Source organism: Manis javanica, chromosome 17 (assembly GCF_040802235.1).
Source record: "Manis javanica isolate MJ-LG chromosome 17, MJ_LKY, whole genome shotgun sequence".
Classification (NCBI taxonomy): Eukaryota; Metazoa; Chordata; class Mammalia; order Pholidota; family Manidae; genus Manis; species Manis javanica.
In genome coordinates this window covers 19137164-19163014 of record NC_133172.1, presented here as the reverse complement: position 1 = coordinate 19163014, position 25851 = coordinate 19137164, and the positions used below count along the sequence as shown (strand labels likewise).

Genomic DNA, 25851 nt, shown 5'->3' with positions numbered 1-25851 from the left:
GGCAGGCACCTGCTGGCCTCCTCCCAGGCTGGCGTCAGGGCCCCTGGGTCTCAGGGAACATGGTCTCTCCCCGGGTGTCACACAGGTGGTGACATGCTTCCAGTTTACGGTTTCTCATCAATTTAACGGTTATCTACTGAGCATCTGTGACGTGTCAGGCCCTGGGAACTCCAGAGAACAGGACACACCCGGGCCCTGCACTCACAGAATCACAGAACTGAGGAGTTAATTATAATGGGGAGAAGGGCCATGGAGGGAAAGGGTCTGGAGCATCTGGAGCATGGAATGGAGTCTCACCTGATCTGGAGGTGCATGGAGCACCCCTGAGACAGGGACCTTCTGGTGAGACCAGGAGTGTGAATGGATATTTGCCCCTTGAAGGAGGGAAGCCGTGGAGGGAGGAGCTGCCTGCAGAGGGACCCGTCTTCGGGTGGGCAGATGTCTGGCTGGCTGGAGGGGCTGGCAGCGTCTGGTGTGGGAGCTTGGAGAGCAAGAGGACTGTGGGCTCAGCGAGGCTGGCACGGGTCAGGCCTGCTGTGACAGGCTTGCTTTCCTTTTTATAGATCCTTGAGGTGTTCATGTTAGGGTCTTTATTTCAGATCATTTTCTTTTTAAATGTAGGCACTTATTGGTACACATTTCCCTCCTAATAGTCCTTTTGCCCAGTCCCAATGTTTGGGTATATTGTATTTTTGTTTTCATTAGTATAAAGGTATTTTCTAATTTTCTTTCCATGCTGTGCTGGAGGGGTTGTTTTCACAAAGGTTTTTACAAAGACAGCTTCTATGATATTCTGATACAAATTCTTTGTACGTAAGTGTGCATTTTTGTACAGTATATAGCTAGGGATGGAATTGCTGGGTCATTAAGGTATGTGTATCCTCAGCTTTATTAAACAGTGACAAATTTTGTCCAACAGTTAAATCACGCTTAGTCTATTCTTTCTTTTTTATTTATTTATTTTTATTAAGGTATCATTGATATACACTCTTATGAAGGTTTCACAAGAAAAATAACATGGTTATTACATTCACCCTTATTATCAAGTCCCCCCATATCCCATTTCAGTCACTGTCCATCAGTGTAGTAAGATGCCAGAGAGTCCCTATTTGTCTTCTCTGTGCTATGCTGTCTTCCCCATGACCCCATACACACCATGTGTACCAGTCATGATACCCCACAATCCCCTTCTCCCTCCCTTCTCACCCATCCTCCCCCACCTCTCCCCTTTAGCAACCAAGTCCATTCTTTTTTAATATTTTCTGGCTTTTGCCTTGGAGAGGTAGAAAACTCCCTAAATATAGCAGAGTCCTTTACATGCTGGGCAGCTAGAACACAAACTGTGCCCATCATGAGAATTTCCCCTGGGACCTCCAGGTGGAGATGTCCAACAGGGAGCTGGCATCCAAGCCAGGAGCTCAGGAGCCAGGTCCTGCTAAGAGTTGGAGATTTGAGAGGCACGTGCTTATGGAAGAGAAGTCATGAACGGGGAGTGGAGGGCTTGTGGGCAGTGAGAGGAAGGAGCCAGCACAGACCCTGGGAAACAGCCACATTTAAAGGCTGGTGAAGCAGCTGAAAACAGGAGTGACGAGCAGGATGATGTCTTCCAAATTCATCAGGTTGGGGGTGCCAGGAGAATGTGATTAAAAGGAAAGGCGCCTCTCAACCCCCAAACCCTCCAGACAGGTAGAAGAGGGAATCAAAGGCAGTTGTATGACTGACTGAGCATTAAAGCCAGAATGGGATGAGCATCACAGGCTATCCACTAAGAACTGTAAAGACAGAAAGAAAGCTGACCCCTTATGTGGCCAGGCAGAGACAGAAGCCATTACACACACGCTCTCAAGATAAACAACAGCTAGTCCTCAAGTAAGAGGATTGGACAGCACCATTTGTCACCTGTACTTCATCCTAAATTCACCTGGTAATGGGGTGGCCGGCTGTGTCAGCTAATTGGCTTTCTCCAAAGGAAAAATGAACTTCTCATATTTTGATGGAGATAGTTTTGCAACTTGGAGGGAGGGGCCTGCCTGACTCAGGCTCCTACCCACCCCCCAACCCCTGGGAGATGGGGGCGGGACCTTCCTTGCCATTACATTTCAAAGCTGGCAAGAGGCTTTAATTATTAAATTTTTTTAAAGATTTCTCTATCTCTCAGAGATAGAGAAAGAAGTTCAATGACACATTTTCTATAGAAAATGCTCTGAAATAAAGGGGGATCTCTTTCCCTTTTTGTGCCAGGGAAGATGAAGTTTTCTTTCCTTTTTGATTTGCTTTTACCCTTAGGGGGCTGATGCCAGGAAAGAAGTACGGTGTTGGGTCCAATGCCGCAACACCAGCCTGAGGAGCACCGGGCAAGTGTAGCAATGGAAGAGGATGTTGGCGACTTTGGTAAGAGGGATGTTCGAGAAGGGGGACGATGGAAAGCGGGTAAGGAAGGGTGAGTGGAAGGTGAAAAAATAGAAGCAAAGAAATGTATCCAGGCAGCTGAAGATATGTGACTGAGAAGGGAGGAGGCGGTGGGAGGGAAGAATAAGCCAGAAAGTGATTTTCTTTTTTCAAGTGGCTTGAGAGGAGTTGTAGGAAGGGGGACAGAGCCAGTGCCAAGGGGAAGGCTGGCAATCTGACCCACTCTTAGATCTCTGGGTGTCCTGCCTGCCCCTCACGTAGAGAAACCCCGTGTGGGGAAAGGATGGTGTTATCAGACACAGGTGGCCACTGCTTGAATGTCCATAGGGCAAGTTCAATGTTCCCAAGCCCCTCCCTAAGTGGTTATCAGGTCATAAAGTGTGTGGGTGTGTGGGGGGATAATAATACATGGAGAGGACTGGGAAATAATTCAGCATCCAAGGCTGGTCCCATTATGAGTTCAAGGGAGGGTTGGGTGCGGAGGTGTGGCAGGGGCTAAGAATCGTCTGGAAATAGGGTCAGCATGGAGGGTTCCCCATACCAAAGGGCTAAAAATAGACCAAGGCCAACAGCCCAAGCCAAAGACAGGGGAGGGGAAGCTCTGGCTTGGGGGAGAGTTTCATTCCCATCAGAACTCTTGTGTACAGAGATGACCCCAGTATCAGAGGTATGGTTCAACAAGGAGCCGGAAGGCTGGGTCATGCAGCCCTGAATGTTCACTGTGTAGGACGCCCCACCTAGAGAGTGAACACTGAGTCAGACAGGACTCAAAGTGGGCCACTAAACCTCCTACGGCCTGGGAGTCCCAGACGCTCCCCCTCCAGCCTCAGACCAGGAGACCAGACTCTCAGTCCCCTCCTCCCTGAGACCTAGGCATTTGGGTTCCCAGCCCCCTCCACCCACAAACCCATGAGTCAGGGCCTCAAGCACCCTCACACCTCAGGACCAGTGAATCCAGGACCCCAACACATCTTTGGAACCTGCCCTTCGGTACTCACCTCTACTGAGATGAATGTAGCCACTGTAACATTGAGTGGTGCCCTTAGGACACGTGACATTTTTAGAATTTTCTGCACAGGTCCCAGAGACCTCCACACAGGCAGGACCCTGCAGGTCTCCTGGGGCAGGCACAGCTGGGGAGCAGAGAGAAAGCTGAGGGTGCACAGCTCTGCAGCCACCTACCCTGAGCCTTGGAGTCTCTGTGACTCTGGGGCCCATCGCTCTGTCCTTGGGATCCTGTACCTGGATGGGGGAGGGAATTCAGCAGGACGCTGGTGCCGTTGGCCCTGCTGCAACCATCAGAGGAGCAGAACTGGGCGTAGGAGGCGATGAGCACGCCGGGCGGCCCCGAGTGTATGGAGAGTGGGGACACGCTCCGTCCGGTCCAAGCTGCAGCCTGTGCTCCCCAGGATGAGTGACGTGTGTCCTGAGGGTGAGACGGCGAAAGCTGGGCTGGGAGGGAGGCCGAGCCCCGGGTTCTTCATCACCAGCAGGCAGGCAGAGGGTGGGCTCAGCATCCCTGATTACAAGAGCCCAGGTCCTGCTGAGTGCGGGGTCCAGGCTGGGGCCGGTGCCTGAGCCCTCCGCGAGCGCTGCCACCTCTTACGGTGTCGCTCAAATGTCACCTTCGGAGTGAGCCCCCCCGAGCACCCATTTTCAACTCACAACCTTCATCTCACTCTCCCTTTTCCCTCCCTGCTGCATCTCTCTCCACAGCTCTCACCTGCCCATCCATATCTTACGTCTTTGTTCTTTGTTGTTTGTTGTTTTCTACTATCCTCTGTGTTTAAAGCTGCAGCGACGCAGGCACAGTGGGATCTGAAGTGCCTACAACATGCCCTCCATACATTAGGTGCTCGGTAAACCTTGAGTGAAGGTTTACTTCCCCGAGGTTACCCTGGTGGGTGGCTCTGTGCTCAGCCCTTCCCCTGGACCGGCCTCTATATCCTCACCATCACCCAGCCAGGCAGGAGGTATTCTTGCCATCACCTCGCCCTGTTTTCAGACTGGGAAACTGAGGCACAGAAGAGCAAGAGTTGGGCTTAGAACTCCTGGCCTAAGGGGAATCGGGCAGGAAATGCATGGGACAGAATCCAGGGTGGGGAGACCGCAGGCTTGTACAGCACTCATCTACATCTATGAGCAGGAGCGTCTCCCGACACACCTCCGCAGTATTACAGGCCTGTTGCCTCTGCGGGGCCACGTGACAGGTTCATGAGACAGGTTATGATGAGTCCACTGCATGTTTCCCCGGTGACAGGTCAGTAAACCTGAGGAGGAGGAATACCAGGGCCTGTTCCAGCCAAGGGCCCAGCCACGTCTGTCCTTCCTGGTGTCATGCTTGGAAAGGTGATCACGTCCTTGGGTTGCAGTCCTGGCGACCTGGCCCCAGTGTCCCCTAATCTCACATTGATGAAACATCGGAAGGCAGAGTTCCACTCCCATCCTTTAGGCTGTTCTGGTTCAAACACCCGCAGAGAACTTTCCCTGACGCTGCTGGAGGAGGGCTGCTTCTGCCTTTGGGATGAGAGAAACTGGGGCTCTTTCTGAGCCCGAGTCTGACTAACTCAGCTCCCCTTCCCGGGCATCAAGGTCCTCACCAATGAGGACAATGAGGAAGGTAGCCCGATGCCATGTATCTTTTAATGGGAAATGCTATATTCCTAACAAAAGTCCTCCATTGCCACATGTGCACTGGGCATTTACTTGGTGCCCAGCTGTCCCGCTCCCTGGCTCAGCCCATATAAGCCTCCCAAGGGGCTCACTTCACCTGGACTCTGTCATTCCTCACAGCCACGCCCATCGCCGTGCCCATTTTCAAGATGGGAAACAGAGGCAGAGGACAGTTACGGTGCTTGCCCAATGCCCCACCACTAGTCTCTGGCAGAGCTGGGCTCAGAACTGGCATTCTGGTTCCTGGGGTGAGTGATGGGCAGACGGGTGGATGACCACCCTCGGCTTCCTCGACCCCTGTGGGCCTCAGGGGTGCAGTCGCAAACCTGTGAGCCAGGACCTTGTGAGGGCCAGCCCATGAGCCCCACGCAGGCGTGCCTCGGTGCAGAAGCTCCTCACTGAGATGTACCAGCTGCAGACGTGTGTGACCTTCTCAACAGCCCCATGAAGGTGGCCACTCATTTCCCCACTTCAGAAAGCACAAAATGGCCCCTGAGCCTGGGGCGCGCTCCCCAGCCCCCATCTTCCCCATTTGGGCCACAACACCTCCTTCTTGCCCTTGCTCCATGGAAACTGCTGGAACTCTTGACAGTCCCTTTCTCTCACACCCTACGTTGCACCCATCAGCAGATCCTTGGCTTAAACTGCAACATACTTCTGGAACCACTTATTAACTATGTCCGCGGCTTCCTCCAGGGTCCCAAACACCTTGGTTCTAAGGTGCTTCCTCCTGAGTCTCCCTGTGGGTCTCCCACCGTCTCCCCCACCTCCCCAAGCTCTGTCCTCCACCAAGTAGCCAGAAGGATCCTCAGGAAAAGTAAGGCGATTCACATCTCTGCTCAGAAACCTCCAGTAGCTCTCCATCCCGCTCAGAATAAAAATTCTAAGTCCTTAAATGGCCCGTAGGCCCTCCTTGCTTGGGCACCACTACCTCTCCATCCACACCCAGCTCTGCTCTCCTGGTGACACTGCTGGAGCCACTCTGGCCTCTGCACTCTTCCTTGAACACACAGCAGGCGCTCGCTCACCCCAGGGCCTCTGCATATACTCCCCTGCCCCCAGCTGTCTGGATCATCCCATCCTCCCTGAACTCAAAGAAAGAGGCTCAGAGATGTAATGATCCCCAGAGCCCGTTCAGTAAGAGCCCAGCCAGGAACTGCATCTTTCCAATCCAGACACAGGCTTTTTTGGGAGGCTGTGCTCTCCCAAACTTTCACCCCACTGCTCTCCTGGAACCGCTGCCCACGTCCACAGGACAGTCAAGGCTGTCCACAATCCAGGCCTCGGTGCTTCCTCAATGGGCTCCCGCCTTGGCCTGTTTTGGGCAATCTGAGCTTTTGTACTGGGCCTTCCCCCACCCCATTTCCTTGGCAGGAGCTGTTCTCCCATCTCCCGGAATGGCTGCCTCTCTCCATTTGTCGGGGTTTGGGATAATATGGGGTATGTGTTATGTGCCTGGTATGCTTGTCTGCTGAGTAGAGTGTGTGTATGGCCTGTGAGCAGTTGTGTGTGTGGTGTATGTGGTAGATGTTTGTTGTGTGGGTATGGCATGGTTTACAAGGTATTGGGGGCCCTCCCGGTGTCCCCATTTGGCTGCTGCTTTCTGTGCCACGGTGAGGCCCTTGATTCTCTCTCTGGTCTTCTATCCCCAGCAGCAGGCCTGCTGGGGCAGCCCGTCCCCTGGGTGGGGATGAAGCTGTGGTGGGGGCAGGCGAAGGGAAGTGGAGGCCCGGAGTTACCCAAGTCAGGGGTGAGGAGAGGCAGGACCAGCAGCACTGAGGGATTCCCAATCTGAACCCAGGAGCAAGAAGAGCTCCTGGACTCGCTCGGGAACCAAAGGGTGGGGCATCCGGCCCCCTGTGCCCCTTTGCCCTCCCATCAGGACCCTGGGCTCCGTCCTATTTACCTGTCCCCTGGGCCACACGCCTCACCCTGCCCCTCAGCTGGACACCTCCACTGGCACCCCTGGAGAAGTGCCCACCGGGAGCATCCTGCCCTTTGCCTACACGTCTAAGTGACGTGTGGGTGCTGGCCTCGGAATGGGTTTGAGGGCAGGCCTTCTCCAGGGGCCCCTGAGCCCGGCTGCACTGGGGTCACAGCCCGGCTTCTTGTCAGGTCCTCACCTCTAGGAAGGCAGTTCTCAGTCATTACCAAGGGCCCGATATGCTGAGTCCCTTTAAACAAGTTGCAGCCTTCTTCAGGCACGCATCCCTGGATGCTGACACTGGTTCCGATGCCCCCTGGGGAAGGAGGAGAGAGGGAAAGAGGGAGCTGCTGCCCCTGGGACCATCTAACCGTCCACAGGGGCCACAGCACCTGGAGCCAGGCCTGCCATCCCCCAGGCCCCAGGTTCAGCGGTCCCCCTCCTCAAGGCCGATCTTGGGCCTCAGAACCCTTCCCCTGCCCCAGTTAGTGCCCGCAGGGCCCTGAATCCTGGCTTACCTCCGATAAACACCAGTTCCCTGCTGCAGGGGTGTGTGGTCCCAGCTGGGCAGGTCTCCTCTCTGGTAGACCTACAGCTTGCTGGGGACAAGCAGACTGGACACCTCACAGACACTGGGACTGGGGGTGAGACAGGACGGGAGGGCTGAGGGCTCTGGACTGGGGTTGGGGGCCTTTTCCCCACCTGCCTTTTGCTGGCCCAAGAATCAGCTTCCTTCTTCCACCCCCGAGTGCCCACCTCGGGCTCCTGTCCTGCCGGCCTCAAGCTGGGGATTAAGGACGGCTGGCTGGGGAGGGGCAGAGAGGGAGGGGACAGGAGGCCTGGGGAGGGGCACTGGGGACTCATATGGGGGGACACATGGGGAGGCACACTGTGGGAGGAAGCAAGGCTTCACCCCAAGTGCCACTGAACAGTCCATGAAACTGGTAACCTGAGGTCACAAACTATTCCACAGAGCACAGAGGGTCTACACATCACCCCAAATCCAATTTGTGATCCCAGACAGGACAGTGAGAAGTTACAGAACAATTTGCGGAGGAAGAGGACACCCAAACCCTAAATAGCACGTGAGTGAACCAAACCCAAAGGAAGAGAATGGGCGCAGAGGCCAGGGCCGTGGGCAGAGTCTGAGCAGCTGGTGGGGGCTCAGGACTGACAGGAGCTGCACTCAGGGAGGGAATCCGGGGAGCATGGGTGGGACGGAGGCAGGGGCACAAGGACCTCAACCCTCAGCTCGGGTTCTGCCCCCCATTGACGGCCCCCTTCCCTCCCCCTGCTCCCTGGGCACCTGTGGGGGAGGGCAGATCCCGGAGAGGGAGGGTGGTGGGGAGGTCATTGCAGGTATCCTGGAGGCACACGCGGGTGTAGGAGATGACAGACACGCCGGGGCCTGGGTCGTGCTTGGTGATGCGGGCCTCATGATTCCTGGCCTGGGTACAGCCCTTGGTGAGCACTATGTACACCAGAGGTCCTGGATGGGGAGAGGGGGACATGCCACTGGGACTAGCCCTCGTGTGGCCGGGAGGGAGGCTCTGCATCCTGGCCTGGGCTGAGAGGCTGGAGAGGAGGAGGAGGCAGCTGGGCACCCACAGGGGGGCCCCTGCTGGGGAGGCAGACAGCTCTGGGAATGAGGACAGGGGTCTCTGGGTCCTGCGCAGAAGGCAGGTGGGACCGGGCAGGGTCAGGGAGGTCTCTGCCCGACAGAGGGGACTCTGGCGTGGGGCCCGAGGGGCCTTCTCCCCATTCTCAATGAGCACCAGGATGTCCTGACAACCATCATCTCTCTCACAGACTCTCTTGCCAGCCGTCCACTGGAGGGGCATTTGGGATATATATTCCAGAGCCTCGAATGTCCCCCATTGACAGGTCAGCGCCTGCACTCCTGAGATGGGAAGGGCAGATCCACCTTAGTGCATCCTGCAGGGAAATGCCCTCCCCAAGGTGGGGGTCCTCACTCACAGGGCCACATGAGGACGGCACCCAGGAGGGCCAGCAGGGCAGGGCTCATGGTCAGGGCTGCTGGGAACTCTCCAACCTGCTCTTTCTCCCAGGAAACCAAACCCTTTCTATCTAGCCTCAGCCAGGGCAACCCAGGAAAGGGTGGGGAAGGGAGGCCTTGCTAAAGGAGGCCTGGGCCCACCCTGAGTCTCAAGGGCTTAAAGGCCAAGAAATCTGGGCCCTTCCCCCTTCTCCTACCCAGGAGCCCAGCCACCAGCCCCTCCACAGACAGAAATTGAGGCCTCCTGGCCCCCAGCCCCACAGCTCCGGCTGCCCAGCCCGCCTTCCTCCTGAGCCCGCCATCAGTTTCAGTGGGGTTTGACAGGGCAGTTTCCTCATCCCTCATAGGAACCTGGCCACCTTCTGGCCCCAGGTGGGGAAGTCGCCCAACCACCTGTGAGGACACTGTGTGGTGGGCATCGGCCTCTCCCCGTGTTCCCGCTCCCCTAACCTCTGCCCGCCAGAGTCCTACTTCTCCTTCTTCATCTTTCCTGCCTATATTGGTCACCTTTTCCTTGGGTTTTCAGGAACTACCTGCGGGCTCTTTCCTCTGCCCTCCCAGCACAACTAGGACCAGGGTCTCCACTTGCCTCCACCCAGGAGGGGGCTGGAGGGCTGACTAAACACTTATGCAAGGCTTGGGCTATTCCTTGACCAAGCCAAGTGTCTTTGCCAGAAGGAGATGGAACAGCATGTGCGAGAAAACCAGATTTTCAGAGAAGAGCATCAGCAAAACCAGCCTTGTGTCTTGGCCTATTTCTGTGGCGTAAATACTCCTACATTGTCTTGTCTTAAGCTACCAATAGTTCTACAAGCAGCTTGTAAATGTCCTAAGTATTTAACAATCGGCCTTTGCAAACCAGGGCAAAGCAGCTCTAGCTCACTGGGTAGGGGAAAGACAGGGCAGGATCGGGGGCACTTGTCAGTGACGGCAAAGGCTGGATGTCGGGGTTGGAGGAAGACAGGGAGAGGAAAGGGAGAGGAGAAGGGGGAGAAGAGTAGTAGAGCAAATAGTAATGAACAGGTATTACAATCGTGTTTTTTTTGACAATTCCATGCTTTCTATTTTTATTTTTGTTTGCAAGTTTAAAATTTGCCATATAGAAACATGTTTCTCTTCTCCACTGTATCTATACCACTAACCAATGTGAATTTAGTGCGGTCAGTAACTATATATTTGAATGAATGAATACGGAGGAAAAGATGACCACAGAGCCCTCAATAAGTCTGTACATTGTTGCTGTGTGAATGGCGCCCTCCAGAGGTCTGGGTGGCCTTGAGCTTGTCCCTGGTGGAGGAAGGGAAAGGATGGGAGCATAGGCACATAGGATCCTAGGCAATCAATGAAGCATCTTGTTTTTGTCAACAAATGTTCCCCGAAGCTGGACTTCGTGCCAGGCACTGTCCTAGGTGGAAAGATACAGGAAGACCCTCAAGAATGAAGCCACTGCTTCTGTTGAGCTCACAGCGTAGTGAAAGAGACCAACACTAATCAAATACATGAGCACAAAATACAGTGCTGGGTTCTGGGTGGAGAGTGAGAACCAGCTGATGGGACAGTAAGTGACTGAGCTGGGACCATGGAGGGCCTCCCTGAGGAGGTGACATTTGAGCTGAGAGCAGAATGAAGACTTTGCCCTGGAAAGATATGTGGAAAGAGCATTCTAGGTAGAAGGAAGAGAAAGTACAGAGACCATGTAATAAGACCAAGTTTGGCTTCTGTGAGGATTAGAAAGAAAGCAGTTAGCTAGACTGTAGTGGAGAAGAGGAGAGTGATAGATGATGAGAGTGGAAAGGCAGGCCGGGGCCCAGCAGTGTAGGACAAAGTCAGGACATTAACTTTCCGTCCTTGAACTCCATCATCGTCTTCTGTAAAGTAGGTGTGATGATTATCCACAACTCATCAGCTATGAGGAGGATTAAGATCTGTAACGCAAAGTGTGTTCTCACTGAATGAGAAAAACAGTGAATATTCTCAGCCCTTAAAATGTTCTAACCCTAACAGGAGCCTCACAGCTGGACAGAAGCATCCCGGTGCAATCAGCCCAGGAGCTGGGAATCCCGGGGAACTCCGAGCGCCCTAACCCCCTGGGCGGTACGCAGCTCTGAGGCCCCTCAGGGCGATAAACAACCTCCCGCCTGCTGTGCCCGGCTCCGCCATAGCAGAGCAGCAGCCTGAGAGCGGCCACGCCCACAGCAGCATGCCTTGTCTCTGTGCAGCTGCCCAGCACAAGCCGCTAGGCGGCGCCATTCTCCCAGGAGAGGAAGGCCACAAACCAGCAAGAAGGGATGTTCTCCCGGCTGACACACGCGCCAGCTCCCCACAACTACCTCCATCTATCGCCATGAAAAGGCGGAAGAATTTGATCCAGAACAGACTAACAGAGACAACCCCTGAGAAGGAGCTTGGGGAGATAGACCTAACCAATCTTCCTGAAAAAGAATTCAAAATAAAGGTCATAACCATGCTCATGGAGTTGCAGAGAAAAACGCAAAGTAGGGAGGGAGAATACAGAAATAAAACAATCTCTGGAAGGACTTAAAAGCAGAATGGACCAGATGCAAGAGGCTGTTAATGGAATAGAAACCAGAGAACAGAAACGCAGAGAAGCTGATGCAAAGAGAGTTAAAAGAATCTCCAGGAATAAAACAATATTAAGAGAACAGTGTGACCAATCGAAATGGAAGAATATCCGCATTATAGAGGTACCAGAAGAAGAAGAGAGAGAAAAAGGGGGAGAAAGTGTATCTGAAGAAACAATTGCTGAAAACTTGCTCAAAATGGGGGAGGAAATAGTCGCTCAGACCATGGAAGCACACAGAACTCCCAACTGAGGGGACCCAAGGAAGATAACACCAAGACACATAATAATTAAAATGGCAAAGATCAAGGACAAGGAGAGTTTTAAAGTTTAAAGGACAAGGACAGCTAGAGAGAGGAAAAAGTCACCAGAAAGGAAAACCCATCAGGCTTTCATCAGACTTCTTAACAGAAACCTCACAGGCCAGGAGAGAAAGGCATGATATATTTAATGCAATGACACAGAAGGGCCTTGAACCAAGAATACTGTATCCAGCACGATTAACATTTAAATATGAAGGAAGGATTAAACAATTCCCAGACAAGCAAAAGTTGAGGGAAAACCACCTCTATGGGGTATTTTAGAGGGACTGCTCTAGATGAGAGCACTCCTAAATAGATGTCATCAGAGAAAATAAAATCACAGCAAAGAAAGCAGACCAAATACTAACTAAAGTCAAAAAATAAAATCAATTACCCATAAAAGAAGTCAAAGGAAACACAGAAGAGCACAGAATAAACAACCAATATATATAAAGAATGGAGGAGGAGAAATAAGAAGGGAGAGAAATAAAGAATCATCAGACTGTGTTTATAATAGCTCAATACGCGAGTTAAGTTAGACAGTAAGATAGTAAAGAAGCTAACCTTGAACCTTTGGTAACCACAAATGTATAGCCTGCAATGGCAATAAGTACATATCTTTCAATAATCACCCTACATGTAAATAGAATGAATGCACTAATCAAAAGACACAGAGTAATAGAATGAATAAAAAAGCAAGACCCATCTATATGCTGCTTACAAGAGACTCACCTCAAACCCAAAGACATGCACAGACTAAAAGTCACGGGATGGAGAAAGATATTTCATGCAAACAATAGGGAGAAAAAAGCAGGTGTTGCAGTCCTAATATCAGACAAAATAGACTTCAAAACAAAGAAAGTAAGAAGAGATAAAGAAGGACATTACATAATGATAAAGGGCTCAGTCCAACAAGAGGATATGACCATTATAAATATATATGCACCCAACACAGGAGCACCAGCATATGTGAAACAATATGCTAACAGAATTAAAGGAGGAAATTGAATGCAATGCATTCATTTTAGGAGACTTCAACACACCACTCACTCCAAAGGATAGATCCACCAGACAGAAAATAAGTAAGGACACAGAGGCACTGAACAACACACTAGAACAGATGGACCTAATAGACATTTATAGAACTCTACACCCAAAAGCAACAGGATACACATTCTTCTCAAATGCACATGGAACATTCTCCACAATAGACCACATACTAGGCCACAAAAAGAGCCTAAGTAAACTAAAAAAGATTGAAATTCTACCAACCAACTTTTTAGACCACAAAGATACAAAAGTAGATATAAATTGTACAAAGAAAGCAAAAAGGCTCACAAACACATGGAGGCTTAACGACATGCTCCTAAAGAATCAATGGATCAATGACCAAATAAAAAGAGAGATCAAGCAACATATGGAAACAAATGACAATAACAACAACACAAAACCCCAACTTCTGAGGGATGCAGCGAAAGCAGTCTTAAGAGGAAAGTATATAGCAATCCAGGCATATTTAAAGAAGGAAGAAAAATCCCAAATGAGTAGTCTAACATTACAATTATTGAAATTGGAAAAAGAAGAACAAATGAGGCCTAAAGTCAGCAGGAGGGACATAATAAAGATCAGAGACGAAATAAATAAAATTGAGAAGAATAAAACAATAGAAAAAAATCAATGAAATCAAGAGCTGGTTCTTTGAGAAAATACACAAAATAGAAAAGCCTCTAGCCAGACTTATTAAGAGAAAAAGAGAATCAACACACATCAACAGAATTAGAAACGAGACAGGAAAAATCACAACGGACCCCACAGAAATACAAAGAATTATTAGAAAATACTATGAAAACCTATAGGCTAACAAGCTGGAAAAAGGAGAAGAAACAGACAACTTCCTAGAAAAATACAACCTTCCAAGACTGACCAAGGAAGAAACAGAAAATCTAAACAAACCAATTACCAGCAAACAAATTGAAGCGGTAATCAAAAAACTACCCAAGAACAAAACCCCTGGGCCAGATGGATTTACCTCGGAATTTTATCAGACATACAGAGAAGACATAATACCCATTCTCCTTAAGGTTTTTCAAAAAATAGGAAAGGAGGGAATACTCCCAAAACTCGTTCTATGAAGCCAACATCACTCTAATACCAAAACCAGGCAAAGACCCCACCAAAAAAGAAAACTACAGACCAATATCCCTGATGAACATAGATGCAAAAAGACTCAACAAAATATTAGCAAACGGAATTCAAAAATACATCCAAAGGATCATACACCACGACCAAGTGGGGTTCATCCCAGGGATGCAAGGATGGTACAACACTCGAAAATCCATCAACATCATCCACCACATAAACAAAAAGGACAAAAACCACATGATCATCTCCATAGATGCTGAAAAAGCATTCGACAAAATTCAACATCCAACAAAGTGGGTATAGAGGGCAAGTACATCAACATAATAAAGGCCATATATGATAAACCCACAGCCAACATTATACTGAACAGCGAGAAGCTGACAGCTTTTCCTCTGAGATCAGGAACAAGACAGGGATGCCCACTCTCCCCACTGTTATTCAACATAGTACTGGAGGTCCTAGCCACGGCAATTAGACAAAACAAAGAAATACAAGGAATCCAGATTGGTAAAGAAGAAGTTAAACTGTCACTCTTTGCAGATGACATGATATTGTACATAAAAAAACCCTAAAGACTCCACTCCAAAACTACTAGAACTGGTATCAGAATTCAGCAAAGTTGCAGGATACAAAATTAACACACAGAAATCTGTGGCTTTCCTATACTCTAACAATGAATAGAGAAATGAGGAAAACAATTCCATTCAGAATTGCATCAAAAAGAATAAAATATCTAGGAATAAACCTAACCAAGGAAGTGAAAGACCTATACCCTGAAAACCATAAGATACTCTTAAGAGAAATTAAAGAGGACACTAACAAATGGAAACTCATCCCATCCTCTTGGCTAGGAAGAATTAATTTCATCACAGTGGCAATCCTGCCCAAAGCAATATACAGATTCGATGCAATCCCTATTAAATTACCAACAGCATTCTTCAATGAACTGGAACAAATAGTTCAAAAGTTCATAAAGAAACACCAAAGACCCCAAATAGCCAAAGCAATCCTGAGTAGGAAGAATAAAGTGGAGGGATCTCGCTCTCCAACTTCAAGCTCTACTACAAAGCCACAGTAATCAAGACAATTTGGTACTGGCACAAGAACAGACCCACAGACCAGTGGAACAGAATAGAGACTCCAGACTTTAACCCAAACATATATGGTCAATTAAGATATGATAAAGGAGCCATGGACATACAATGGGGAAATGACAGTCTCCTCAACAGATGGTGCTGGCAAAACTGGACAGCTACATGTAAGAGAATGAAACGGGATCACTGTCTAACCACATACACAAAAGTAAATTCGAAATGGATCAAAGACCTGAATGTATGTCATGAAACCATAAAACTCTTAGAAAAAAACATAGTCAAAAATCTCTTGGACATAAAAATGAATGACTTCTGCTTGAACATTATCTCCCCGAGCAAGGGAAACAAAAGTAAAAATGAACAAGTGGGACTATATCAAGCTGAAAAGCTTCTGTACAGCAAAGGTCACCATCAATAGAACAAAAAGGCATCCTACAGTATGGGATAAATGACAGATCCAATGAAGGGCTGACACCCAAAATATGTAAAGAGCTCATGCACCTCAACAAACAAAAAACAATCCAATTAAAAAATGGGCAGAGTAGCTGAACAGACAGTTCTCCAAAGAAGAAAACAGACACATGAAAAGATGCTCCACATCACTAGTTATCAGAGAAATGTAAATTAAAACCACAATGAGATATCACCTCACACCAGTAAGGATTGCCACTATCCAAAAGACAAACAACAAATGTTCGCGAGGTTGTATAGAAAGGGGATCCCTCCTACACTGCTGGTGGGAATGTAAATTAGTTCAACTACTATGGAAGGCAGTATGGAGGTTCCTCAAAAAACTCAAAATAGAAATAACATTTGACCCAGGAATCTCACCTCCAGGAATTTACCCTAAGAATGCAGCAGCCCAGTTTGAAAAAGACAGATGCGCCCCCATGTTTATTGCAGCACTATTTACAGTAGCCAAGAAATGGAAGCAACCTAGGTGTCCATAAGTAGATGAATGGATAAAGAAGATGTGGTACACATACACAATGGAATATTATTCAGCCATAAGAAGAAAACAAGTCCTATCGTTTGCAACAACATGGATGGAGCTAGAGGGTCTTATGCTCAGTGAAATAAGCCAGGCAGAGAAAGATAAGTATCAAATGATTTCACTCATATGTGGAATAGAAGAACAAAGGAAAAACTGAAGGAATAAAACAGCAGCTGAAACACAGAACCCAAGAAAGGACTAACAGTTACCAAAGGGAAAGGGACTGGGGAGGAAGGGTGGGGAGGGAGGGAGAAGTGAGGGGAAAAAAAAGGGGGCCATACGATTAGCATGTATAATATTGGGGGGTCACAGGGAGGGCTGTGCAACACAGAGAAGACAGGTAGTGATTCTACAGCATCTTACCTTGCCAATGGACAGTGACTAATGGGGTATGTGGGGGGGACTTGGTGAAGGGGGGAGTCTACTAAACATAATGTTCTTCTTGTAACTGTAGATTAATGATACCAAAAAAAAAAAAACAAAAAAAAGAAAAGTAGGAACCTAAACATTGTGATGACAGCAGGAGCAGTGGCTTAAAGGCTTAAAGGCTTTATTTAACACGTCTATCATGCTGGGTGCTACTCAATGCTTTACATGTACTAATGTTATCAGCGTTAATAGTTCATCTGAGGAATTTCTCTGCCCATCTTATGTTACAGAGGTAAACCAGTGTCACAGACACTGTAAGGAACTGGCCTCTGGTCCAACAGCTAAGAAACAACACAGCAAGCGCCTGAACTCAGGTGGTCGACCTTTACAATTAAACGGAAAGAATCCAACAGCTAAGTAACAGAGCACTAAAGTACACGGACAGAGGGTCCTCTACCAGGAAACTGGAAATAACGTCAAGGTTAACTACTTGGGACTGCATAAAAGGATATTATGCATGCACACATACGCATGCAAAAAGTACATTTAAATAATTAACAGGACAGTGGAAGAAATAGGTAGAAGGCCAAGGAACATACTGAAGATATAATTTCCATTGCTAAAAATATAAACTTGTTTACCATAAGATGTCTTTTAAAACAACAATGGTCTTACACATCTATGTACTTGTACATGTACCTACAAATACACCAATTACCTGCTGTGGGAAAAAGTGTCTCTCGACTAATTTTTGAATTGTTTTTTTTATCATCATTTTTATGTGTATGTATTTCACCATCTTTGGGACAATGAAAATAAACCAATGGTACTTATTTCAGTTTGTCAGCATCATTGAATAGGACAAGGGAAAAGTACAAGGAAAAAAATCGACAATACTTCACTCCCTATAAAATATCTATATACAAAAATATAATTTTATCCACTCAAATTTAAATACGTAGCCATTAAACAAAGCCAAATAGACTGTTTACTGCACTAATAATGACTCGAGCTTTGGAAGTTATCAGCTTTACATATTACATTACAGCTCATTACTAAAAAAAAAAAGACCACAAATAAACACTAGAAACAACTGCTGAACAATTGAAAAATCATGAAGAAAGGTTATTGGGGAAAAAAACTGTTATTACACTAGAAATTTCAACAAACACCATGATCACTGCAACACTGGACGCATTTCTTCTGAAATTATGGTGGAAAAAAGGGCACTTCCCAGGGCTCCTGCCATTCACCGCTGTCCAGGCAAACTACAGATGCACGAATCTCAGGACAGGGAGAGGCTCACAAGGAAAGAGGGAAAGATCCTCGATGCCACTGGGACGCTCCAGACAGCAGCAGCAGCCGTGTCAGAGCACAGCAAAGAGACCAGACGGGAAATGTCACAAGACAAAGGACAGTATAATGGCAAGAGGGACCATTCCCAGGAAGATGCAGCCATTATAAATGTGCCTGCACTCTCACACCGATAAAGCAAACACTGAAGGAAGGGACAGAGAGACAGCATCACAGAAATAGTATGAGAGCCAACACCCCAGTGTTCATATGGACAGAACCAACCAGACGGGCAAGGAGGAGCCCGAGGACTCACACAGCTCCACAGCCCGACGGGCCGACAGCCGGGAAGGACACTCCCTGGCAGCCGCAGGGCACCTTCTACGTACGCAAGCACACGTGGGACATTCTGCAGGACAGGCCACATGTTATGACACAAAACAAACCAGAAATGTCCAAAGATTGAAATAACAGTATGTATCTTCTCTATCCACAGTGAAGCTAGAAACAGATAGCAGAGGGAAAACAGACAACTCCACAACATGGGGAAATAATACACCTCATGCTTAGACAATAAATGGGTCAAAGAAGAAATAACATGGATTTTTAAAACTATCATGATAAAAATGGAAATACAACACAGCGAACTAGGGGGACGTAGTGGCGGCAGCACTGAGGAGGATGCCTGCAGTGCTAAATCTTACATTACAGAAAAGGAGTGGTCTCCAATCAGAAATAGGATTTTATACCTCAAGAAATCAGAAAAATAACAAACTGCAGCAAAATTTAGCAGGAGTAAGATCAGAGCAGGGAGAAATGAAACAGAATAGGAAAACTACCTAAAAATCAAGAGACCGAGAACAAGTTTTCTGAAAGATTTAGAAACTGACAAACATTTAGCTAGGCTGAGAGAGAGACACACACAGAGAGAGAGAAAGAGAGAGAGAGAGAGAGAGAGAGAGAGAGAGAGAGAGGACGACGAGCCCTCAAGTAAGTCAGAAATGAAAGGGGGACACTGCAACAGGTGTCACAGAAATGTTGCAAATGGTCTATAAGAAAGTACTATGAACAATTATATGCCAAGAAATTACATAGCCTAGAAAATATGGGTACATTCAGAGAAACATAAAACCTCGCAGACCACATCACCAAGTAATAAAGAAAATGTGAACAGTTACAACGAGAGAGAGTCAAGCAGTCCTCAGAAACCTCCAACACACACCCAGGACCAGAAGGCTCCCCCAGAAGCCTACCAAATACTTACAGAAGAATAAATACGAATCCTGCTATAAATCTTCAGAAACAGTTGTATGGAATCGCATGATTCTGACACCAAACCCAGAAAAAGAGACAGGAAGAAAAGAAGAGACCGATATTTCTGAAGAACATTGATGCAGAAATCCTTAACATACGAGCAAATAAAACTCAACAGCACATTCAAACCAGTACAGACCACAAGTGGAATTATTCCTGTACGGCTAGGAATATTCAACATACAAAAACCACTCAATGCTAATGCGCTCCATTAATAGGAAGGAAGGGAAAAGAAACACACAATCATCTCTGTTAATGGGAAAAAAGTCGTTGACAACGTTTGACAAACTCTGAAGATAAACACTGAAGGAACCAGGAAGAGTAAACACGAGGCCCCTATATGAAAGGCACACACAGAACAGTGAGAATGGAAGCTTTCCTTCAAGCTCAGGGAGCGGCCCAGGATGCACCCGGAGTACCGTGCAAAGTGCTGAACTACCCGAAGTCTCAGGCCCTTACCACGCATACGACCAGGAGCCATCTGTGCTGGAAAGGTGGACACCATAGTTTAAAATGCATGATAGAATCCCACACCCTCTATCTCTGATGGTGTTTCCCAATCATTAAGATTTAGGGCCAGTGACTCACGTGTCCAGCTTCAAATATATTAAAAATCAGGCTGAAAAGATTGTCCCTCTTTGGTCTCCTTTCCCACAACTTACCACATATTTATGAACATTAGTACGTGGCTTCCCCTGCAGCCTCTTTCATGCGGGCTACAGAGAGCTGACGGTGCATCCAGGTGCAGCCCCGGACGCGTCCCTGCTGCCCACCCACCCTGACGCCCCGTCCCCCGCACAAGCCCCATGTCACTGGGTCAGCTGATATGGAACCGAAGTGGGGATGAGAGGTGCTGAGGGGCGAGTGGAGTGACCAGGGGTCACGCAGTCAGGGTCAGAGCTCAGGGAGACCCAGGAAGGGCCCTTCAGGAAGGACAGGCAGAAGGTCACCCAAAGGGTAGGGGCTTTACCTGAGGAACAGCCATTCCCGGCTCCTTCTCTGCCGTCCTCCTCCTCTTTTTCCGGACTTTGGCCTCAGGGAACGTGAGTCTTTCTTAGAAGCCAATTCTGAATGTGGAAAACATGCCGTTTAATGCTTAGTCATCATCGCATTCCCTTCCTTTGCCACAACCACATGGGGGACCTCCCGGTGTGGAAAGGATGGTCCCCTGCTGCCCACTGCTCAGGAGGGACTCGGGGACAGTAACCTCCTTAGGCCACCCAGTGAGTTCCTCCACCATCTCTTCAGATCCTGCCTTCCTGGGAAGCCCTTGCACACTCTGAACCAAAAACCTACGCATCAATAAAGGTGAATTAAAAAGAAATCTGCTCAGAGATTACAACTGACTCTCTTTCAATATTTTGCACATGTATAGCTATGTTTTTGCAATTCTGTATTTTTAAAATAATTTACAATTATTTCCTGGAAACGGAGTTACATGTTACTATCGGTGTGAAAACCTTTATATAGTGTCACCTGACCAGAGGTTCTCCTTCCCGGAGGTGAGACGGGACCAGCCTTAATGTACGTCATCTGTGTGCAGCAGTAAGCACCAGGGCGCTGAGCCTCCTCTCCTGAGTCTGGGGGTGGCTGCAGGGAGGGCTGTCAGGCCTCCATGGGGTGTGATCAAGACCGGGTCTGTGACCTGAAGAGGGGTGTGGGGACAGCCAGGGTCCCCACTGCTGCAGTGTGTGCGATAACGTTTGCTTTTAAAGATGGGAGAATGGAGTGCATGGCAGGCCTGTGCTTGTGTGCGGGGGTCCTCTGTGTGTTTCAGATGCACATACCGCCATCTGTGGCTGCGACCGAAGTAACATCCACAAGTCAGCATTACACATCCAGGTTCTCACCCTGATACCAACACTTAATTCCTTTCCAGAAAGTCATTGTGAAATGTTTTTAAAATGCAGAATTGTGAAAAAGCGACTACAGGTGTGCACAACACTGAACAAGTAAGTTGTAGAAGTAAGTTCTGAGCGTGTTTCCTTTTCATTTCAGCTTTACACATGGGTGCGGTTTTGTTTTTGTTTTGAGAATATTGCTGCACCAGACATAGTTGGGCTCTGTTGCACAGAGCTTCCAAGTCAATCCGGCACATCTTCAACACTGCAGAAAAAAGGCAAGAGAGACCAGAGGGGAACAACTACTCTGAGGTCACAGCTCACTATGTTAATAAATCACATAAAAGGGAAGAAAACTGAGTACTACAAAACTGGTTAAATTAGTCTTTGACTCTTAAAACATTACTGACACCCCTACCAACTACCAATCGAACAGTCTAAAATTATTAACTGGTCACCAAAGAACACGTCCAAGACAGAAGATACAGGGGACAGAGACTGCAGGTCTGACTTAAACCACAAACAAGTTTAAAAAGGAAATGACGTCTAGTTTTTCAAGTCTAAGTCATTCTGAAGTTAAAAGTAAATGTTAGAATATATCATCCTGATAAAAGAATGACATGAGTTCATTAAAGGCCACCAAAACTTATTTGAGAATCATAAGGAAGTAGAAAATGAAAGAACATTTATCTCAAACTACCAAATTACGAATTAAATGTTAAGTGTCTATATATGTATGTACATATATAAAATTCCATTATAAAGAAACTAAAAAGCAAAGCAGTCATTTTACTGTACCCTTAAAAAGAGCACCGTACAGTGACAGTCGTTTCCTCCACACTTGTCTTTCCCAACCTCTAACCCACACCAGGAAAACGGAAGGGGGTGACCCACCACTGACCAAGTCAGGTCACTGCACTCAGGCTAAAAGTTGCAAATTTAAGCTATTTTCTGACATACAATATAAATCGCCCAAGCCTACTATAGAAGTTTTGCAATTCTCAGTATTATCTCTACCACTGAAACGAATTTTAGATGTACTTTTAAAGCCACCAATGTATCACAACTTAATCACTGAGCAATCACCAGGATCCAGAGCCTCAACACCACCGCCCCGTCAGCCTCCACCCCTGCCTCTCTAATGTTGTGTGACAATCTTTTATTTTCTATATCCATATCCCTATTTCTTTTTCTCTTTGATTTTGTGTTTTTCCGCTGGGTTGCTTCGCATTCAGTTGCCCTCCCGTTTCCTGCTGTCTCTCCCTTCCGTGCCTCCTCTCCCCCCTGCACCGCATACTGCAACTCGTCCCCCTCCCGCTACCCCCTCTCCCCCGCCTTCCTCACGGTCCCCACTCTCCCCGCATTCCCGCCCTCCGCCCGCCCTCTTACACTCTCCAGCGCAGTCACTCCCCTGCCCTCCGCCCGGTCACGCGCCCCCCGTCCCCTCTCCGGCACCCCCGGCGGCTCTGCTTCCTTCCTCCGGCCTCCGGGCCGCCCCGGTCCTCTCGGGCCCTGCACCACGCCGCCCTGCGGCCACGGCTCCCAGCCCGCACCCTCCCTGGACTCCCCCTCGAGCTCGTCCCTGCCGCCCCCCAAGGGCCTCCCTCCCCGGGGGCTCACCTCCACCCGGAGGTCCCGCTGGCCTCTAAGCCTCCCCGGCTCCGCCGCCTGCTCCTTCCCGGGCTCGCCCGTCCTCTCCGTGCACCTGCTCTACCGCAGCCTCCCGGCCTCCGCACTTGTTCCGCTTCTGTCCCCGCCGCTCCGGCCCGGCCTCTCCCGAGCGCCGCCGCCCGCGAGCCCAGGGGCGCGGAGGCACCGGGCGCCGGCCTTCCGGGAGAGCACGTTCACCATCGGCGGAACCAGGGCTCGAGCCCGGGCGTCCCAGGCATCCCGGCTCGCCCCCAGCACCGCGCTCGGGGAAGAGGCGCCTCGCAGGGGCGGCCTGGGGGGCAGAGGGCCCGGTCCGAGGCCGCGGGGAGGCGGTTGGGGCGGCGGTCAGCCGGAGGGGCCAGCAGGAGACCGACGGGCGCGCTGGGCCTCCTCCTGGAGCTCGGCGGCCGGCGCTGCGTTTCGGGAGCCGCACAGGCGCGGAAGGTCACCAGGCGCGGGAGGCCCGAGACGCCAGGGAAGGGCTTCAGGCAGGAATACGACGGGAAAGGGGCGTGGAAGAGAGGCCAGGGGCGGGGCCCGGCCTCACGGGGACTGTGAACCGCGAGGGTTGCGCGTGGGCGGCCGCAGCGACGTCGGAGGTACCACGGTGGTGGACGGGGAACAGACCGGAGGGACCCCGGACCGCGTATGGCAGACGGAGGGCGGAGGGACTCACGCTCTTCCGGGACTCCACCGCCTCGCGCTGGGAGCTTGCAGGTCTGCGGGGACCTGCGCGCGGCAGAAGAGGCGGGAGGCCTGGGGGCGGGGCGTGCGCGGGGACGGACTGTGCATGACGGCGGGCGGGTGAGGCCGAGCCCTGAGCTGGGCGGGGTCAGCGGGGTCAGCCCCGCCCCCTGCTGACAGGTCCCTTGTTCACTAACTTTATCTCCTTTTTCCGTGAAGGTCTGCATCCTACCTATCTGGGTGTTTCAGACTGTTCAAGATACAGTGTTGCAGAGTTGCGAGGACCATTGTGGCTGGGAAAGATGTTTTCTTCCTCACAGTGAAAACAGTTCAAGTGAAAAGCATTTTCCAGTGGGGTGGACGCAAGTTCTGCCAGTGAAGCTGAAGCAACTGACAATCCGGGAACCAGGACATTGGTGGGTGGGGGGTAGGACCGTGGGGCCATGGTTGGATCCAGGAACCTCCCTACAATTAAAATCAATTTAAGCAATGCAATTAAACGCTGGAATTGTGTGTGAGGGACATGCAAACTAGAATGTGAAAGGAAAAGTCTACCTGGGGGGAATGGGGTTCTTCACACTGACACCCCAGTCACCACATTTGCACTTCTCCATTGTCCTGGAGTCAGAGTTCAACCCTCCAATGAGTTCAAAGACTTTCCCAGAGAGGAGACCTGGCAAGGAGGGCGGAGGCATGTGCTGATGCAGATCGCCAGTCCTTGTGAGACAGGGAGCTTGGGTGTAGTCAGAGTAGGGGGAGGGCCTCCGGAAAAAACGAGGCAGGATGTTTGCAGTCAGAGCAGTGTAACTGACAGGGCTCACCCCCCTTTGCAGGTCGCAAGGACCACCTGTATGTAGGAGTCTGGTCACCAACATCTGGCCCAGGTGGCTTGCTTCTGCTGCTCTTCTTCGCAAAGACAACAGAAACTCCCTTAACTTCCCCCGAGCTTCACTCCCGGCTCTGCCAGGCACTTACTCCCCCTTGCTTGCTCGTTTGCTGTGCACATAGAAATGTTGCAGAAATGTTGCAGCTATGAAAGCAGAAAGATATGTATTGCTCCCCTTGCCTTTGTTCAGGGCTCAGACCTTGGGAGATTACTCCCCTCTGAGCCCGCAGGTGTATGAGCCCGCAGGTGTAAAATAAACCCTCAACACTCCAAGACTTCCCAGGGCCGCTTGGTTCTTCCGTTGGTGATCCAGTCCAGGTTTTTCCAGGCCCAGCTTAATCCATCTTTACTTTACCTATATGCTGTTTTTTTTTCCTTCCGTCCCTAATTAACCTAGGCAACTAATTTGGCATGCAGGCCCAGCCTTAAACAACATAGTAAAAGGCAGGAAAGATTCCATCTTAAAGATTGTATTTTAATACCCAGGAAGTTAAAAATGTAGGATTCTTAACTTACTCTTTAGCAAACAGAGAACACCTCATCCCACCTTGGGGGCTGGGAAGGAAGCTGTTTGCTCTGCTCCCAGACCCAGACACGGGTATTCCAGGGAGAAATCAGAGCAGGAAATTCCCTGTGTTAAGTTAATTCTAAGTATTCAAAGACCACTTAACAAGCGTGCACCCCTATCCCTTAGTCACCCCAGGCTCCTTCCTGCTCAGTCTCTCTGCTGGCTCTCAGGCTCAGAGGCTGAGCACTCTGGCTCCTATAGCTGAGCCCCCTCCGCTCCCCACAACCTGGCCTGTTGGATTCTTGGCCCCCACCTCTGCAGAGTCCCAGATAAAGGGTGATTTCAGAACTTGCCCTCTCATGAGGCAGTGTGCTCCGCCTGAAAGACCAATCTGAGGGGTAGAAAAACCTTCCATGCATACCGGAGACAGTTGCTGAGTGTCTGTGAGCCCAGCAGGGAGCCTGCAGAGTCCTGGCACCCAGGGCCTTAGGTTCTGGAGATTTGAGGTCAGGTTCCCTTGCTTCCTGGTCCCCAAGCTGTCTCTGTCCCAGATGGGAGCTTCTGCAGGGACCCATTCCTCTGCAGGACAGAAGCAATCTGCTCCTTCCTTCCCAAGCTGGCCCTCAGGATGTTTGAAGACGTCCCTTCTGCCACCTGCACACCCCCAGTCTGGTCCTCAGTGACATGACTTGTTAAAATACCTTTTATCACTTTACCAAGGGACACAGAAAGCATGGAGACATATTCCAGTACCGAAGAAGAAGAAAATAAAATTGGCTCATAATCCTATCAGTCTATTCAATTCTCTCTGTTCTCTATTAAAATTTATTTTTATTTTTTAAAGACTAGGATAATTTTGTTTTGTAACAGGCTGCTCTTTTCTCAGTATTAAGGCATGAATGTCCTTTCATGTCATCAGATAGTTTTCCACAGTTTTACCTTAAATGCTTATGTCCTAGACCATTTAAACCATAACAGTGTCACCTACATGCTCTCTGATCAGGTAGCAGGCTGTTTCTAACAGGAAAGGCAATGCTGCGGGTAATTACCCTGCAGTTAACTCCTCATATAAGTGTACATTATTTCCTTTAAAAACCCAAAGGTAAAAGTGGCTGGGAGAAAGGATTTATCCTTCTGTAAGTTTTGGATGATGTATTTCTGGATTGCCCT

At 49.3% G+C, this 25851-nt stretch overlaps 2 long non-coding RNA genes and 1 pseudogene across 5 annotated transcripts in view; 1 reads left to right on the top strand and 2 right to left on the bottom strand.

Moving 5' to 3' along the window:
* The window catches only part of LOC108388089 (uncharacterized), a 30856-nt gene extending 7476 nt beyond the window's left edge, over nt 1-23380 (bottom strand). Inside the window, exons 1-3 of one of the 4 annotated variants that reach the window (XR_012126862.1) lie at nt 22574-23380; nt 20083-20179; nt 8502-9960 (exon numbers count right to left, since the gene is read on the bottom strand). This is a non-coding gene — a long non-coding RNA (uncharacterized lncRNA). Of the gene's footprint in view, nt 1-8501; nt 9961-10060; nt 10429-20082; nt 20180-22573 lie in introns of those variants that run through there. The other 3 variants (XR_012126859.1, XR_012126860.1, XR_012126861.1) reach the window with 3 other exon arrangements.
* On the bottom strand, nt 937-8496 carry LOC108387434 (CD177 antigen-like; annotated as a pseudogene).
* LOC140847170 (uncharacterized) lies at nt 23187-23787 on the top strand. Its single transcript, XR_012126863.1, has 2 exons — nt 23187-23320; nt 23507-23787. It is a non-coding gene; the product is annotated as an uncharacterized lncRNA (long non-coding RNA).
* Nucleotides 23788-25851: the final 2064 nt, after the last annotated feature.